Consider the following 16,016-nt stretch of genomic DNA (forward strand, 5'->3'; position numbering starts at 1 on the left):
GTACACAGGAAAGGTCTACTTGACAACAGTGAAACACTGTGATTGAGGTGTGTGAATGAGCCTAAAATATCGAGGGGCATGTGGTAAGAGAAACCAGGTTAGCATTGTGTTAGTAGCTGTAGTTATGTTCCTGTGAAATGTCAATCAGCTGTAATCCAGGTTGGTGAATGTTGTTATTGCAGGAAGAATTGCTAGTGCAGAACAAAGAGTGATAGATTTAGTATTTGAAAGCAGTTAATAACTGAGTAGCTACTGGTGTCATGTGACACAAACTGGTTTGTGATGTAGTTGTCTATTCCTGAAATCTTGAAGCTTGCTAGTGTTTTGTGTCTTGACTGGCTCTGTATCTGCTTATGTGGTAGAGCTTCTGTGTATGTAACATGATGAATATTGCATGCAGAGTTTGTCCAATCTTTCTCCTAGACACAGGATGAGAGGTGCATCAGCTGCAATTGTGAACACCATCGACTTGTATCACATTGATGGGATTCAAAGTGCTGTCAAAATAGTAGAGTCTCACATCTAAATGCTATATGTTAATATTAGCATACTGGTCTGCTGTCTAAACACTTCAGTGTTGTGGTATTCATTGGCTGACACTTTTGGAATTTATTTAGGTAACTGTATGTAATGGCAGATTGCCAGACATGTGGGAAAATACTTTGTGGGTCACACCAGTGAAATTTGTACATGACATGCTGATGCACCACAGATTTGCAGTAATAGTTGGTTTTTAGGTGAAGGGCAGTGGCTTATTACACAGGCAGATATGCTTCAGTTAAGAACCTGATGAGGTGTCACCTGCAGTCTGTATTATGAGGCTGCAGCTGGATAGCAAGGCCACTAGGAAAGTTACTTGAAACATAATGTTAAATAAACTTCCTGTAAAGGGGTAGCTTGCACACTTAATGATGAAAGATACACCTTCCTTCACATGTTTGTTTATGCTGCTCAAACAATTATGGCATCAGCTGCAGCCATGAAGATGAATAAAGATAAATATTGTGGGTCTGTGTGCAGACAGTATGTGATAGTGGCTTACAGGCACCAGAAGCTTTGTAGGCGTTAGAGAAAAATAAATATTAGGTAATGCAAGCTAATTTTAGAGCGCTAGAGTGTATTTAAGCAGTAGTCTAAGTGAAAGTATGTGAGTGAGAAAGATTTGGAACATGCAGCTATCTTGTGTAAAGTTGGTGTAAGGTTTCCAAATGTTGTGTGTGGCAGTAGGTGTGTGTTATGAAATGACATGATTGAGACAGTAGCAAGAGATGCTGTGACAGCTGAGTGTGATACTGAGGAAGAGAAGAGGCTTTTGCCTGTGCTAGGCTTAGCCTGGCTGTGATTTGTGTTGAAGGGGTGCTAGTGACATGTACTTGTGGTTTTGGTGTGCTAGCTGACTTGTTATTAGAGTGACATTTTAGATGTGCATTGGTGATGTAAGGGATAGGTTTATTGCCAGTTTTGTCATGTTCTGTTGTGAATGAAAGAAAGTGGAGGAGAACTGCGTAAATGGAGAGCATAGTTTGTGACAAGTGGGTGCAGATATGAAGCGAAACTTGTGTAGTTGGCTGATGGATTAGCAGCTGATGTGAGGCATGAGAGAGTGAGATTGCGAAAAAAAATGTGGAACGCTTCACGATTTTGCGTGTCATCCTTGCGCAGGGGCCATGCTAATCTTCTCTGTATCGTTCCAATTTTAGTATATGTACCGCCGAAGCGAGTACATTCGAGGAGCCCTCTGAAATTGTATATATAGTTATGGCGTCGCGTCAAACATGGTTCGGCTTGGACGTAGGTTTACACAGCTCTGGCGAGTAACACAAGGCCTGCCGAGTGCTAATTTGTGAACTAATTACTGCGAGGTGTCGTTCTTAGTACGTGGCAGCTCTGTCAACTGTAGATTTGGCAGTTTTGGGTGTAAAACTTAGATCGTAGAGTCGTTTGCTCTCGCACCATCCACCCAGAGCAGCAGCAGTTTCACACAGCTGCCGCTAGGCGGCAGCAAGACGTGTTGGCAGCTATTGTCGCCATGTTCTCACATCCCGAGTTTAGTGTCTTATAGGCATACGTATGAAACACACTTCTCTAATGTGTGGGATAAATGACTCTGACTGGATCAGGTAGCAGGTCTTCAAGACTCTCAAAACAAGCGAATATTTTGGCCAAACTGTCTTCACTGCTAACACAAATTGCATTACTCTAGCAGTGGTACTTTCTTATGATACCTATCGATTTAATTACAGAGTGCTCATATGCAATGCAACTTTTAACTCACACATCAAGTACAACACAAGAAGACACAGCCTGTGACCATGTAAATTACTGAGGAACTCCACAGAGACCAAGCATGGTTCTATTCATCCAATGGCGCCAGAAGACAATAGTGACTGCAAGAAGAGACACAGTAGCGTCACGAACCATTAAAAACAGCATTCGTATTGCACACTTTGAAACACAGCAGTGTAGGTCATTACCAGGGCATGGATGGGTTAATGCGACTTGTGTGAGATAGTAGTAGGAATGATGGACATAGTTCCGTTTTCAGTACAATACCAGGTGATATATTTGTGTTGATCCAGGTGTACACAGGAAAGGTCTACTTGACAACAGTGAAACACTGTGATTGAGGTGTGTGAATGAGCCTAAAATATCGAGGGGCATGTGGTAAGAGAAACCAGGTTAGCATTGTGTTAGTAGCTGTAGTTATGTTCCTGTGAAATGTCAATCAGCTGTAATCCAGGTTGGTGAATGTTGTTATTGCAGGAAGAATTGCTAGTGCAGAACAAAGAGTGATAGATTTAGTATTTGAAAGCAGTTAATAACTGAGTAGCTACTGGTGTCATGTGACACAAACTGGTTTGTGATGTAGTTGTCTATTCCTGAAATCTTGAAGCTTGCTAGTGTTTTGTGTCTTGACTGGCTCTGTATCTGCTTATGTGGTAGAGCTTCTGTGTATGTAACATGATGAATATTGCATGCAGAGTTTGTCCAATCTTTCTCCTAGACACAGGATGAGAGGTGCATCAGCTGCAATTGTGAACACCATCGACTTGTATCACATTGATGGGATTCAAAGTGCTGTCAAAATAGTAGAGTCTCACATCTAAATGCTATATGTTAATATTAGCATACTGGTCTGCTGTCTAAACACTTCAGTGTTGTGGTATTCATTGGCTGACACTTTTGGAATTTATTTAGGTAACTGTATGTAATGGCAGATTGCCAGACATGTGGGAAAATACTTTGTGGGTCACACCAGTGAAATTTGTACATGACATGCTGATGCACCACAGATTTGCAGTAATAGTTGGTTTTTAGGTGAAGGGCAGTGGCTTATTACACAGGCAGATATGCTTCAGTTAAGAACCTGATGAGGTGTCACCTGCAGTCTGTATTATGAGGCTGCAGCTCGATAGCAAGGCCACTAGGAAAGTTACTTGAAACATAATGTTAAATAAACTTCCTGTAAAGGGGTAGCTTGCACACTTAATGATGAAAGATACACCTTCCTTCACATGTTTGTTTATGCTGCTCAAACAATTATGGCATCAGCTGCAGCCATGAAGATGAATAAAGATAAATATTGTGGGTCTGTGTGCAGACAGTATGTGATAGTGGCTTACAGGCACCAGAAGCTTTGTAGGCGTTAGAGAAAAATAAATATTAGGTAATGCAAGCTAATTTTAGAGCGCTAGAGTGTATTTAAGCAGTAGTCTAAGTGAAAGTATGTGAGTGAGAAAGATTTGGAACATGCAGCTATCTTGTGTAAAGTTGGTGTAAGGTTTCCAAATGTTGTGTGTGGCAGTAGGTGTGTGTTATGAAATGACATGATTGAGACAGTAGCAAGAGATGCTGTGACAGCTGAGTGTGATACTGAGGAAGAGAAGAGGCTTTTGCCTGTGCTAGGCTTAGCCTGGCTGTGATTTGTGTTGAAGGGGTGCTAGTGACATGTACTTGTGGTTTTGGTGTGCTAGCTGACTTGTTATTAGAGTGACATTTTAGATGTGCATTGGTGATGTAAGGGATAGGTTTTTTGCCAGTTTTGTCATGTTCTGTTGTGAATGAAAGAAAGTGGAGGAGAACTGCGTAAATGGAGAGCATAGTTTGTGACAAGTGGGTGCAGATATGAAGCGAAACTTGTGTAGTTGGCTGATGGATTAGCAGCTGATGTGAGGCATGAGAGAGTGAGATTGCGAAAAAAAATGTGGAACGCTTCACGATTTTGCGTGTCATCCTTGCGCAGGGGCCATGCTAATCTTCTCTGTATCGTTCCAATTTTAGTATATGTACCGCCGAAGCGAGTACATTCGAGGAGCCCTCTGAAATTGTATATATAGTTATGGCGTCGCGTCAAACATGGTTCGGCTTGGACGTAGGTTTACACAGCTCTGGCGAGGAACACAAGGCCTGCCGAGTGCTAATTTGTGAACTAATTACTGCGAGGTGTCGTTCTTAGTAAGTGGCAGCTCTGTCAACTGTAGATTTGGCAGTTTTGGGTGTAAAACTTAGATCGTAGAGTCGTTTGCTCTCGCACCATCCACCCAGAGCAGCAGCAGTTTCACACAGCTGCCGCTAGGCGGCAGCAAGACGTGTTGGCAGCTATTGTCGCCACGTTCTCACATCCCGAGTTTAGTGTCTTATAGGCATACGTATGAAACACACTTCTCTAATGTGTGGGATAAATGACTCTGACTGGATCAGGTAGCAGGTCTTCAAGACTCTCAAAACAAGCGAATATTTTGGCCAAACTGTCTTCACTGCTAACACAAATTGCATTACTCTAGCAGTGGTACTTTCTTATGATACCTATCGATTTAATTACAGAGTGCTCATATGCAATGCAACTTTTAACTCACACATCAAGTACAACACAAGAAGACACAGCCTGTGACCATGTAAATTACTGAGGAACTCCACAGAGACCAAGCATGGTTCTATTCATCCAATGGCGCCAGAAGACAATAGTGACTGCAAGAAGAGACACAGTAGCCTCACGAACCATTAAAAACAGCATTCGTATTGCACACTTTGAAACACAGCAGTGTAGGTCATTACCAGGGCATGGATGGGTTAATGCGACTTGTGTGAGATAGTAGTAGGAATGATGAACATAGTTCCGTTTTCAGTACAATACCAGGTGATATATTTGTGTTGATCCAGGTGTACACAGGGCAGGTCTACTTGACAACAGTGAAACACTGTGATTGAGGTGTGTGAATGAGCCTAAAATATCGAGGGGACATGTGGTAAGAGAAACCAGGTTAGCATTGTGTTAGTAGCTGTAGTTATGTTCCTGTGAAATGTCAATCAGCTGTAATCCAGGTCGGTGAATGTTGTTATTGCAGGAAGAATTGCTAGTGCAGAACAAAGAGTGATAGATTTAGTATTTGAAAGCAGTTAATAACTGAGTAGCTACTGGTGTCATGTGACACAAACTGGTTTGTGATGTAGTTGTCTATTCCTGAAATCTTGAAGCTTGCTAGTGTTTTGTGTCTTGACTGGCTCTGTATCTGCTTATGTGGTAGAGCTTCCGTTTATGTAACATGATGAATATTACATGCAGAGTTTGTCCAATCTTTCTCCTAGACACAGGATGAGAGGTGCATCAGCTGCAATTGTGAACACCATCGACTTGTATCACATTGATGGGATTCAAAGTGCTGTCAAAATAGTAGAGTCTCACATCTAAATGCTATATGTTAATATTAGCATACTGGTCTGCTGTCTAAACACTTCAGTGTTGTGGTATTCATTGGCTGACACTTTTGGAATTTATTTAGGTAACTGTATGTAATGGCAGATTGCCAGACATGTGGGAAAATACTTTGTGGGTCACACCAGTGAAATTTGTACATGACATGCTGATGCACCACAGATTTGCAGTAATAGTTGGTTTTTAGGTGAAGGGCAGTGGCTTATTACACAGGCAGATATGCTTCAGTTAAGAACCTGATGAGGTGTCACCTGCAGTCTGTATTATGAGGCTGCAGCTGGATAGCAAGGCCACTAGGAAAGTTACTTGAAACATAATGTTAAATAAACTTCCTGTAAAGGGGTAGCTTGCACACTTAATGATGAAAGATACACCTTCCTTCACATGTTTGTTTATGCTGCTCAAACAATTATGGCATCAGCTGCAGCCATGAAGATGAATAAAGATAAATATTGTGGGTCTGTGTGCAGACAGTATGTGATAGTGGCTTACAGGCACCAGAAGCTTTGTAGGCGTTAGAGAAAAATAAATATTAGGTAATGCAAGCTAATTTTAGAGCGCTAGAGTGTATTTAAGCAGTAGTCTAAGTGAAAGTATGTGAGTGAGAAAGATTTGGAACATGCAGCTATCTTGTGTAAAGTTGGTGTAAGGTTTCCAAATGTTGTGTGTGGCAGTAGGTGTGTGTTATGAAATGACATGATTGAGACAGTAGCAAGAGATGCTGTGACAGCTGAGTGTGATACTGAGGAAGAGAAGAGGCTTTTGCCTGTGCTAGGCTTAGCCTGGCTGTGATTTGTGTTGAAGGGGTGCTAGTGACATGTACTTGTGGTTTTGGTGTGCTTGCTGACTTGTTATTAGAGTGACATTTTAGATGTGCATTGGTGATGTAAGGGATAGGTTTATTGTTAGTTTTGTCACGTTCTGTTGTGAATGAAAGAAAGTGGAGGAGAACTGGGTAAATGGAGAGCATAGTTTGTGACAAGTGGGTGCAGATATGAAGCGAAACTTGTGTAGTTGGCTGATGGTATTAGCAGCTGATGTGAGGCGTGAGAGAGTGAGATTGCGAAAAAAAATGTGGAACGCTTCACGATTTTGCGTGTCATCCTTGCGCAGGGGCCATGCTAATCTTCTCTGTATCGTTCCAATTTTAGTATATGTACCGCCGAAGCGAGTACATTCGAGGAGCCCTCTGAAATTGTATATATAGTTATGGCGTCGCGTCAAACATGGTTCGGCTTGGACGTAGGTTTACACAGCTCTGGCGAGGAACACAAGGCCTGCCGAGTGCTAATTTGTGAACTAATTACTGCGAGGTGTCGTTCTTAGCAAGTGGCAGCTGTGTCAACTGTAGATTTGGCAGTTTTGGGTGTAAAACTTAGATCGTAGAGTCGTTTGCTCTCGCACCATCCACCCAGAGCAGCAGCAGTTTCACACAGCTGCCGCTAGGCGGCAGCAAGACGTGTTGGCAGCTATTGTCGCCATGTTCTCACATCCCGAGTTTAGTGTCTTATAGGCATACGTATGAAACACACTTCTCTAATGTGTGGGATAAATGACTCTGACTGGAGCAGGTAGCAGGTCTTCAAGACTCTCAAAACAAGCGAATATTTTGGCCAAACTGTCTTCACTGCTAACACAAATTGCATTACTCTTGCAGTGGTATTTTCTTACGATACCTATCGATTTAATTACAGAGTGCTCATATACAATGCAACTTTTAACTCACACATCAAGTACAACACAAGAAGACACAGCCTGTGACCATGTAAATTACTGAGGAACTCCACAGAGACCAAGCATGGTTCTATTCATCCAATGGCGCCAGAAGACAATAGTGACTGCAAGAAGAGACACAGTAGCCTCACGAACCATTAAAAACAGCATTCGTATTGCACACTTTGAAACACAGCAGTGTAGGTCATTACCAGGGCATGGATGGGTTAATGCGACTTGTGTGAGATAGAAGTAGGAATGATGGACATTGTTCCGTTTTCAGTACAATACCAGGTGATATATTTGTGTTGATCCAGGTGTACACAGGGCAGGTCTACTTGACAACAGTGAAACACTGTGATTGAGGTGTGTGAATGAGCCTAAAATATCGAGGGGACATGTGGTAAGAGAAACCAGGTTAGCATTGTGTTAGTAGCTGTAGTTATGTTCCTGTGAAATGTCAATCAGTTGTAATCCAGGTTGGTGAATGTTGTTATTGCAGGAAGAATTGCTAGTGCAGAACAAAGAGTGATAGATTTAGTATTTGAAAGCAGTTAATAACTGAGTAGCTACTGGTGTCATGTGACACAAACTGGTTTGTGATGTAGTTGTCTATTCCTGAAATCTTGAAGCTTGCTAGTGTTTTGTGTCTTGACTGGCTCTGTATCTGCTTATGTGGTAGAGCTTCTGTGTATGTAACATGATGAATATTGCATGCACAGTTTGTCCAATCTTTCTCCTAGACACAGGATGAGAGGTGCATCAGCTGCAATTGTGAACACCATCGACTTGTATCACATTGATGGGATTCAAAGTGCTGTCAAAATAGTAGAGTCTCACATCTAAATGCTATATGTTAATATTAGCATACTGGTCTGCTGTCTAAACACTTCAGTGTTGTGGTATTCATTGGCTGACACTTTTGGAATTTATTTAGGTAACTGTATGTAATGGCAGATTGCCAGACATGTGGGAAAATACTTTGTGGGTCACACCAGTGAAATTTGTACATGACATGCTGATGCACCACAGATTTGCAGTAATAGTTGGTTTTTAGGTGAAGGGCAGTGGCTTATTACACAGGCAGATATGCTTCAGTTAAGAACCTGATGAGGTGTCACCTGCAGTCTGTATTATGAGGCTGCAGCTGGATAGCAAGGCCACTAGGAAAGTTACTTGAAACATAATGTTAAATAAACTTCCTGTAAAGGGGTAGCTTGCACACTTAATGATGAAAGATACACCTTCCTTCACATGTTTGTTTATGCTGCTCAAACAATTATGGCATCAGCTGCAGCCATGAAGATGAATAAAGATAAATATTGTGGGTCTGTGTGCAGACAGTATGTGATAGTGGCTTACAGGCACCAGAAGCTTTGTAGGCGTTAGAGAAAAATAAATATTAGGTAATGCAAGCTAATTTTAGAGCGCTAGAGTGTATTTAAGCAGTAGTCTAAGTGAAAGTATGTGAGTGAGAAAGATTTGGAACATGCAGCTATCTTGTGTAAAGTTGGTGTAAGGTTTCCAAATGTTGTGTGTGGCAGTAGGTGTGTGTTATGAAATGACATGATTGAGACAGTAGCAAGAGATGCTGTGACAGCTGAGTGTGATACTGAGGAAGAGAAGAGGCTTTTGCCTGTGCTAGGCTTAGCCTGGCTGTGATTTGTGTTGAAGGGGTGCTAGTGACATGTACTTGTGGTTTTGGTGTGCTTGCTGACTTGTTATTAGAGTGACATTTTAGATGTGCATTGGTGATGTAAGGGATAGGTTTATTGTTAGTTTTGTCATGTTCTGTTGTGAATGAAAGAAAGTGGAGGAGAACTGGGTAAATGGAGAGCATAGTTTGTGACAAGTGGGTGCAGATATGAAGCGAAACTTGTGTAGTTGGCTGATGGTATTAGCAGCTGATGTGAGGCGTGAGAGAGTGAGATTGCGAAAAAAAATGTGGAACGCTTCACGATTTTGCGTGTCATCCTTGCGCAGGGGCCATGCTAATCTTCTCTGTATCGTTCCAATTTTAGTATATGTACCGCCGAAGCGAGTACATTCGAGGAGCCCTCTGAAATTGTATATATAGTTATGGCGTCGCGTCAAACATGGTTCGGCTTGGACGTAGGTTTACACAGCTCTGGCGAGGAACACAAGGCCTGCCGAGTGCTAATTTGTGAACTAATTACTGCGAGGTGTCGTTCTTAGCAAGTGGCAGCTGTGTCAACTGTAGATTTGGCAGTTTTGGGTGTAAAACTTAGATCGTAGAGTCGTTTGCTCTCGCACCATCCACCCAGAGCAGCAGCAGTTTCACACAGCTGCCGCTAGGCGGCAGCAAGACGTGTTGGCAGCTATTGTCGCCATGTTCTCACATCCCGAGTTTAGTGTCTTATAGGCATACGTATGAAACACACTTCTCTAATGTGTGGGATAAATGACTCTGACTGGAGCAGGTAGCAGGTCTTCAAGACTCTCAAAACAAGCGAATATTTTGGCCAAACTGTCTTCACTGCTAACACAAATTGCATTACTCTTGCAGTGGTATTTTCTTACGATACCTATCGATTTAATTACAGAGTGCTCATATACAATGCAACTTTTAACTCACACATCAAGTACAACACAAGAAGACACAGCCTGTGACCATGTAAATTACTGAGGAACTCCACAGAGACCAAGCATGGTTCTATTCATCCAATGGCGCCAGAAGACAATAGTGACTGCAAGAAGAGACACAGTAGCCTCACGAACCATTAAAAACAGCATTCGTATTGCACACTTTGAAACACAGCAGTGTAGGTCATTACCAGGGCATGGATGGGTTAATGCGACTTGTGTGAGATAGAAGTAGGAATGATGGACATTGTTCCGTTTTCAGTACAATACCAGGTGATATATTTGTGTTGATCCAGGTGTACACAGGGCAGGTCTACTTGACAACAGTGAAACACTGTGATTGAGGTGTGTGAATGAGCCTAAAATATCGAGGGGACATGTGGTAAGAGAAACCAGGTTAGCATTGTGTTAGTAGCTGTAGTTATGTTCCTGTGAAATGTCAATCAGTTGTAATCCAGGTTGGTGAATGTTGTTATTGCAGGAAGAATTGCTAGTGCAGAACAAAGAGTGATAGATTTAGTATTTGAAAGCAGTTAATAACTGAGTAGCTACTGGTGTCATGTGACACAAACTGGTTTGTGATGTAGTTGTCTATTCCTGAAATCTTGAAGCTTGCTAGTGTTTTGTGTCTTGACTGGCTCTGTATCTGCTTATGTGGTAGAGCTTCTGTGTATGTAACATGATGAATATTGCATGCACAGTTTGTCCAATCTTTCTCCTAGACACAGGATGAGAGGTGCATCAGCTGCAATTGTGAACACCATCGACTTGTATCACATTGATGGGATTCAAAGTGCTGTCAAAATAGTAGAGTCTCACATCTAAATGCTATATGTTAATATTAGCATACTGGTCTGCTGTCTAAACACTTCAGTGTTGTGGTATTCATTGGCTGACACTTTTGGAATTTATTTAGGTTACTGTATGTAATGGCAGATTGCCAGACATGTGGGAAAATACTTTGTGGGTCACACCAGTGAAATTTGTACATGACATGCTGATGCACCACAGATTTGCAGTAATAGTTGGTTTTTAGGTGAAGGGCAGTGGCTTATTACACAGGCAGATATGCTTCAGTTAAGAACCTGATGAGGTGTCACCTGCAGTCTGTATTATGAGGCTGCAGCTGGATAGCAAGGCCACTAGGAAAGTTACTTGAAACATAATGTTAAATAAACTTCCTGTAAAGGGGTAGCTTGCACACTTAATGATGAAAGATACACCTTCCTTCACATGTTTGTTTATGCTGCTCAAACAATTATGGCATCAGCTGCAGCCATGAAGATGAATAAAGATAAATATTGTAGGTCTGTGTGCAGACAGTATGTGATAGTGGCTTACAGGCACCAGAAGCTTTGTAGGCGTTAGAGAAAAATAAATATTAGGTAATGCAAGCTAATTTTAGAGCGCTAGAGTGTATTTAAGCAGTAGTCTAAGTGAAAGTATGTGAGTGAGAAAGATTTGGAACATGCAGCTATCTTGTGTAAAGTTGGTGTAAGGTTTCCAAATGTTGTGTGTGGCAGTAGGTGTGTGTTATGAAATGACATGATTGAGACAGTAGCAAGAGTTGCTGTGACAGCTGAGTGTGATACTGAGGAAGAGAAGAGGCTTTTGCCTGTGCTAGGCTTAGCCTGGCTGTGATTTGTATTGAAGGGGTGCTAATGACATGTACTTGTGGTTTTGGTGTGCTAGCTGACTTGTTATTAGAGTGACATTTTAGATGTGCATTGGTGATGTAAGGGATAGGTTTATTGCCAGTTTTGTCATGTTCTGTTGTGAATGAAAGAAAGTGGAGGAGAACTGCGTAAATGGAGAGCATAGTTTGTGACAAGTGGGTGCAGATATGAAGCGAAACTTGTGTAGTTGGCTGATGGATTAGCAGCTGATGTGAGGCATGAGAGAGTGAGATTGCGAAAAAAAATGTGGAACGCTTCACGATTTTGCGTGTCATCCTTGCGCAGGGGCCATGCTAATCTTCTCTGTATCGTTCCAATTTTAGTATATGTACCGCCGAAGCGAGTACATTCGAGGAGCCCTCTGAAATTGTATATATAGTTATGGCGTCGCGTCAAACATGGTTCGGCTTGGACGTAGGTTTACACAGCTCTGGCGAGGAACACAAGGCCTGCCGAGTGCTAATTTGTGAACTAATTACTGCGAGTTGTCGTTCTTAGTACGTGGCAGCTCTGTCAACTGTAGATTTGGCAGTTTTGGGTGTAAAACTTAGATCGTAGAGTCGTTTGCTCTCGCACCATCCACCCAGAGCAGCAGCAGTTTCACACAGCTGCCGCTAGGCGGCAGCAAGACGTGTTGGCAGCTATTGTCGCCATGTTCTCACATCCCGAGTTTAGTGTCTTATAGGCATACGTATGAAACACACTTCTCTAATGTGTGGGATAAATGACTCTGACTGGATCAGGTAGCAGGTCTTCAAGACTCTCAAAACAAGCGAATATTTTGGCCAAACTGTCTTCACTGCTAACACAAATTGCATTACTCTAGCAGTGGTACTTTCTTATGATACCTATCGATTTAATTACAGAGTGCTCATATGCAATGCAACTTTTAACTCACACATCAAGTACAACACAAGAAGACACAGCCTGTGACCATGTAAATTACTGAGGAACTCCACAGAGACCAAGCATGGTTCTATTCATCCAATGGCGCCAGAAGACAATAGTGACTGCAAGAAGAGACACAGTAGCCTCACGAACCATTAAAAACAGCATTCGTATTGCACACTTTGAAACACAGCAGTGTAGGTCATTACCAGGGCATGGATGGGTTAATGCGACTTGTGTGAGATAGTAGTAGGAATGATGAACATAGTTCCGTTTTCAGTACAATACCAGGTGATATATTTGTGTTGATCCAGGTGTACACAGGGCAGGTCTACTTGACAACAGTGAAACACTGTGATTGAGGTGTGTGAATGAGCCTAAAATATCGAGGGGACATGTGGTAAGAGAAACCAGGTTAGCATTGTGTTAGTAGCTGTAGTTATGTTCCTGTGAAATGTCAATCAGCTGTAATCCAGGTTGGTGAATGTTGTTATTGCAGGAAGAATTGCTAGTGCAGAACAAAGAGTGATAGATTTAGTATTTGAAAGCAGTTAATAACTGAGTAGTTACTGGTGTCATGTGACACAAACTGGTTTGTGATGTAGTTGTCTATTCCTGAAATCTTGAAGCTTGCTAGTGTTTTGTGTCTTGACTGGCTCCGTATCTGCTTATGTGGTAGAGCTTCTGTGTATGTAACATGATGAATATTGCATGCAGAGTTTGTCCAATCTTTCTCCTAGACACAGGATGAGAGGTGCATCAGCTGCAATTGTGAACACCATCGACTTGTATCACATTGATGGGATTCAAAGTGCTGTCAAAATAGTAGAGTCTCACATCTAAATGCTATATGTTAATATTAGCATACTGGTCTGCTGTCTAAACACTTCAGTGTTGTGGTATTCATTGGCTGACACTTTTGGAATTTATTTAGGTAACTGTATGTAATGGCAGATTGCCAGACATGTGGGAAAATACTTTGTGGGTCACACCAGTGAAATTTGTACATGACATGCTGATGCACCACAGATTTGCAGTAATAGTTGGTTTTTAGGTGAAGGGCAGTGGCTTATTACACAGGCAGATATGCTTCAGTTAAGAACCTGATGAGGTGTCACCTGCAGTCTGTATTATGAGGCTGCAGCTGGATAGCAAGGCCACTAGGAAAGTTACTTGAAACATAATGTTAAATAAACTTCCTGTAAAGGGGTAGTTTGCACACTTAATGATGAAAGATACACCTTCCTTCACATGTTTGTTTATGCTGCTCAAACAATTATGGCATCAGCTGCAGCCATGAAGATGAATAAAGATAAATATTGTGGGTCTGTGTGCAGACAGTATGTGATAGTGGCTTACAGGCACCAGAAGCTTTGTAGGCGTTAGAGAAAAATAAATATTAGGTAATGCAAGCTAATTTTAGAGCGCTAGAGTGTATTTAAGCAGTAGTCTAAGTGAAAGTATGTGAGTGAGAAAGATTTGGAACATGCAGCTATCTTGTGTAAAGTTGGTGTAAGGTTTCCAAATGTTGTGTGTGGCAGTAGGTGTGTGTTATGAAATGACATGATTGAGACAGTAGCAAGAGATGCTGTGACAGCTGAGTGTGATACTGAGGAAGAGAAGAGGCTTTTGCCTGTGCTAGGCTTAGCCTGGCTGTGATTTGTGTTGAAGGGGTGCTAGTGACATGTACTTGTGGTTTTGGTGTGCTAGCTGACTTGTTATTAGAGTGACATTTTAGATGTGCATTGGTGATGTAAGGGATAGGTTTATTGCCAGTTTTGTCATGTTCTGTTGTGAATGAAAGAAAGTGGAGGAGAACTGCGTAAATGGAGAGCATAGTTTGTGACAAGTGGGTGCAGATATGAAGGGAAACTTGTGTAGTTGGCTGATGGATTAGCAGCTGATGTGAGGCATGAGAGAATGAGTTTGCGAAAAAAAAAATGAGGAACGCTTCACGATTTTGCGTGTCATCCTTGCGCAGGGGCCATGCTAATCTTCTCTGTATCGTTCCAATTTTAGTATATGTACCGCCGAAGCGAGTACATTCGAGGAGCCCTCTGAAATTGTATATATAGTTATGGCGTCGCGTCAAACATGGTTCGGCTTGGACGTAGGTTTACACAGCTCTGGCGAGGAACACAAGGCCTGCCGAGTGCTAATTTGTGAACTAATTACTGCGAGGTGTCGTTCTTAGTAAGTGGCATCTCTGTCAACTGTAGATTTGGCAGTTTTGGGTGTAAAACTTAGATCGTAGAGTCGTTTGCTCTCGCACCATCCACCCAGAGCAGCAGCAGTTTCACACAGCTGCCGCTAGGCGGCAGCAAGACGTGTTGGCAGCTATTGTCGCCATGTTCTCATATCCCGAGTTTAGTGTCTTATAGGCATACGTATTAAACACACTTCTCTAATGTGTGGGATAAATGACTCTGACTGGAGCAGGTAGCAGGTCTTCAAGACTCTCAAAACAAGCGAATATTTTGGCCAAACTGTCTTCACTGCTAACACAAATTGCATTACTCTTGCAGTGGTACTTTCTTACGATACCTATCGATTTAATTACAGAGTGCTCATATGCAATGCAACTTTTAACTCACACATCAAGTACAACACAAGAAGACACAGCCTGTGACCATGTAAATTACTGAGGAACTCCACAGAGACCAAGCATGGTTCTATTCATCCAATGGCGCCAGAAGACAATAGTGACTGCAAGAAGAGACACAGTAGCCTCACGAACCATTAAAAACAGCATTCGTATTGCACACTTTGAAACACAGCAGTGTAGGTCATTACCAGGGCATGGATGGGTTAATGCGACTTGTGTGAGATAGTAGTAGGAATGATGGACATAGTTCCGTTTTCAGTACAATACCAGGTGATATATTTGTGTTGATCCAGGTGTACACAGGGCAGGTCTACTTGACAACAGTGAAACACTGTGATTGAGTTGTGTGAATGAGCCTAAAATATCGAGGGGACATGTGGTAAGAGAAACCAGGTTAGCATTGTGTTAGTAGCTGTAGTTATGTTCCTGTGAAATGTCAATCAGCTGTAATCCAGGTTGGTGAATGTTGTTATTGCAGGAAGAATTGCTAGTGCAGAACAAAGAGTGATAGATTTAGTATTTGAAAGCAGTTAATAACTGAGTAGCTACTGGTGTCATGTGACACAAACTGGTTTGTGATGTAGTTGTCTATTCCTGAAATCTTGAAGCTTGCTAGTGTTTTGTGTCTTGACTGGCTCTGTATCTGCTTATGTGGTAGAGCTTCTGTGTATGTAACATGATGAATATTGCATGCAGAGTTTGTCCAATCTTTCTCCTAGACACAGGATGAGAGGTGCATCAGCTGCAATTGTGAACACCATCGACTTGTATCACATTGATGGGATTCAAAGTGCTGTCAAAATAGTAGAGTCTCACA

General features: G+C 41.9%; 6 non-coding genes across 6 annotated transcripts; all 6 read right to left on the minus strand.

Annotated features, from left to right (window-relative positions):
• Positions 1–1,617: 1,617 nt before the first annotated feature.
• On the minus strand, positions 1,618–1,724 carry LOC126279329 (U6 spliceosomal RNA). Its single transcript, XR_007550813.1, has one exon. It is a non-coding gene; the product is annotated as a U6 spliceosomal RNA (small nuclear RNA).
• Positions 1,725–4,198: 2,474 nt separating this feature from the next.
• On the minus strand, positions 4,199–4,305 carry LOC126279330 (U6 spliceosomal RNA). Its single transcript, XR_007550814.1, has one exon. It is a non-coding gene; the product is annotated as a U6 spliceosomal RNA (small nuclear RNA).
• A 2,476-nt stretch (positions 4,306–6,781) lies between these two features.
• On the minus strand, positions 6,782–6,888 carry LOC126279331 (U6 spliceosomal RNA). The gene has a single exon (XR_007550815.1). It is a non-coding gene; the product is annotated as a U6 spliceosomal RNA (small nuclear RNA).
• A 2,476-nt stretch (positions 6,889–9,364) lies between these two features.
• LOC126279332 (U6 spliceosomal RNA) lies at positions 9,365–9,471 on the minus strand. Its single transcript, XR_007550816.1, has one exon. It is a non-coding gene; the product is annotated as a U6 spliceosomal RNA (small nuclear RNA).
• Positions 9,472–11,946: 2,475 nt separating this feature from the next.
• LOC126279333 (U6 spliceosomal RNA) lies at positions 11,947–12,053 on the minus strand. Its single transcript, XR_007550817.1, has one exon. It is a non-coding gene; the product is annotated as a U6 spliceosomal RNA (small nuclear RNA).
• A 2,477-nt stretch (positions 12,054–14,530) lies between these two features.
• On the minus strand, positions 14,531–14,637 carry LOC126279642 (U6 spliceosomal RNA). The gene has a single exon (XR_007551109.1). It is a non-coding gene; the product is annotated as a U6 spliceosomal RNA (small nuclear RNA).
• Between the last annotated feature and the right edge of the window lie 1,379 nt (positions 14,638–16,016).

Source organism: Schistocerca gregaria, chromosome 6 (genome assembly GCF_023897955.1).
Source record: "Schistocerca gregaria isolate iqSchGreg1 chromosome 6, iqSchGreg1.2, whole genome shotgun sequence".
NCBI classification, from domain to species: domain Eukaryota; kingdom Metazoa; phylum Arthropoda; class Insecta; order Orthoptera; family Acrididae; genus Schistocerca; species Schistocerca gregaria.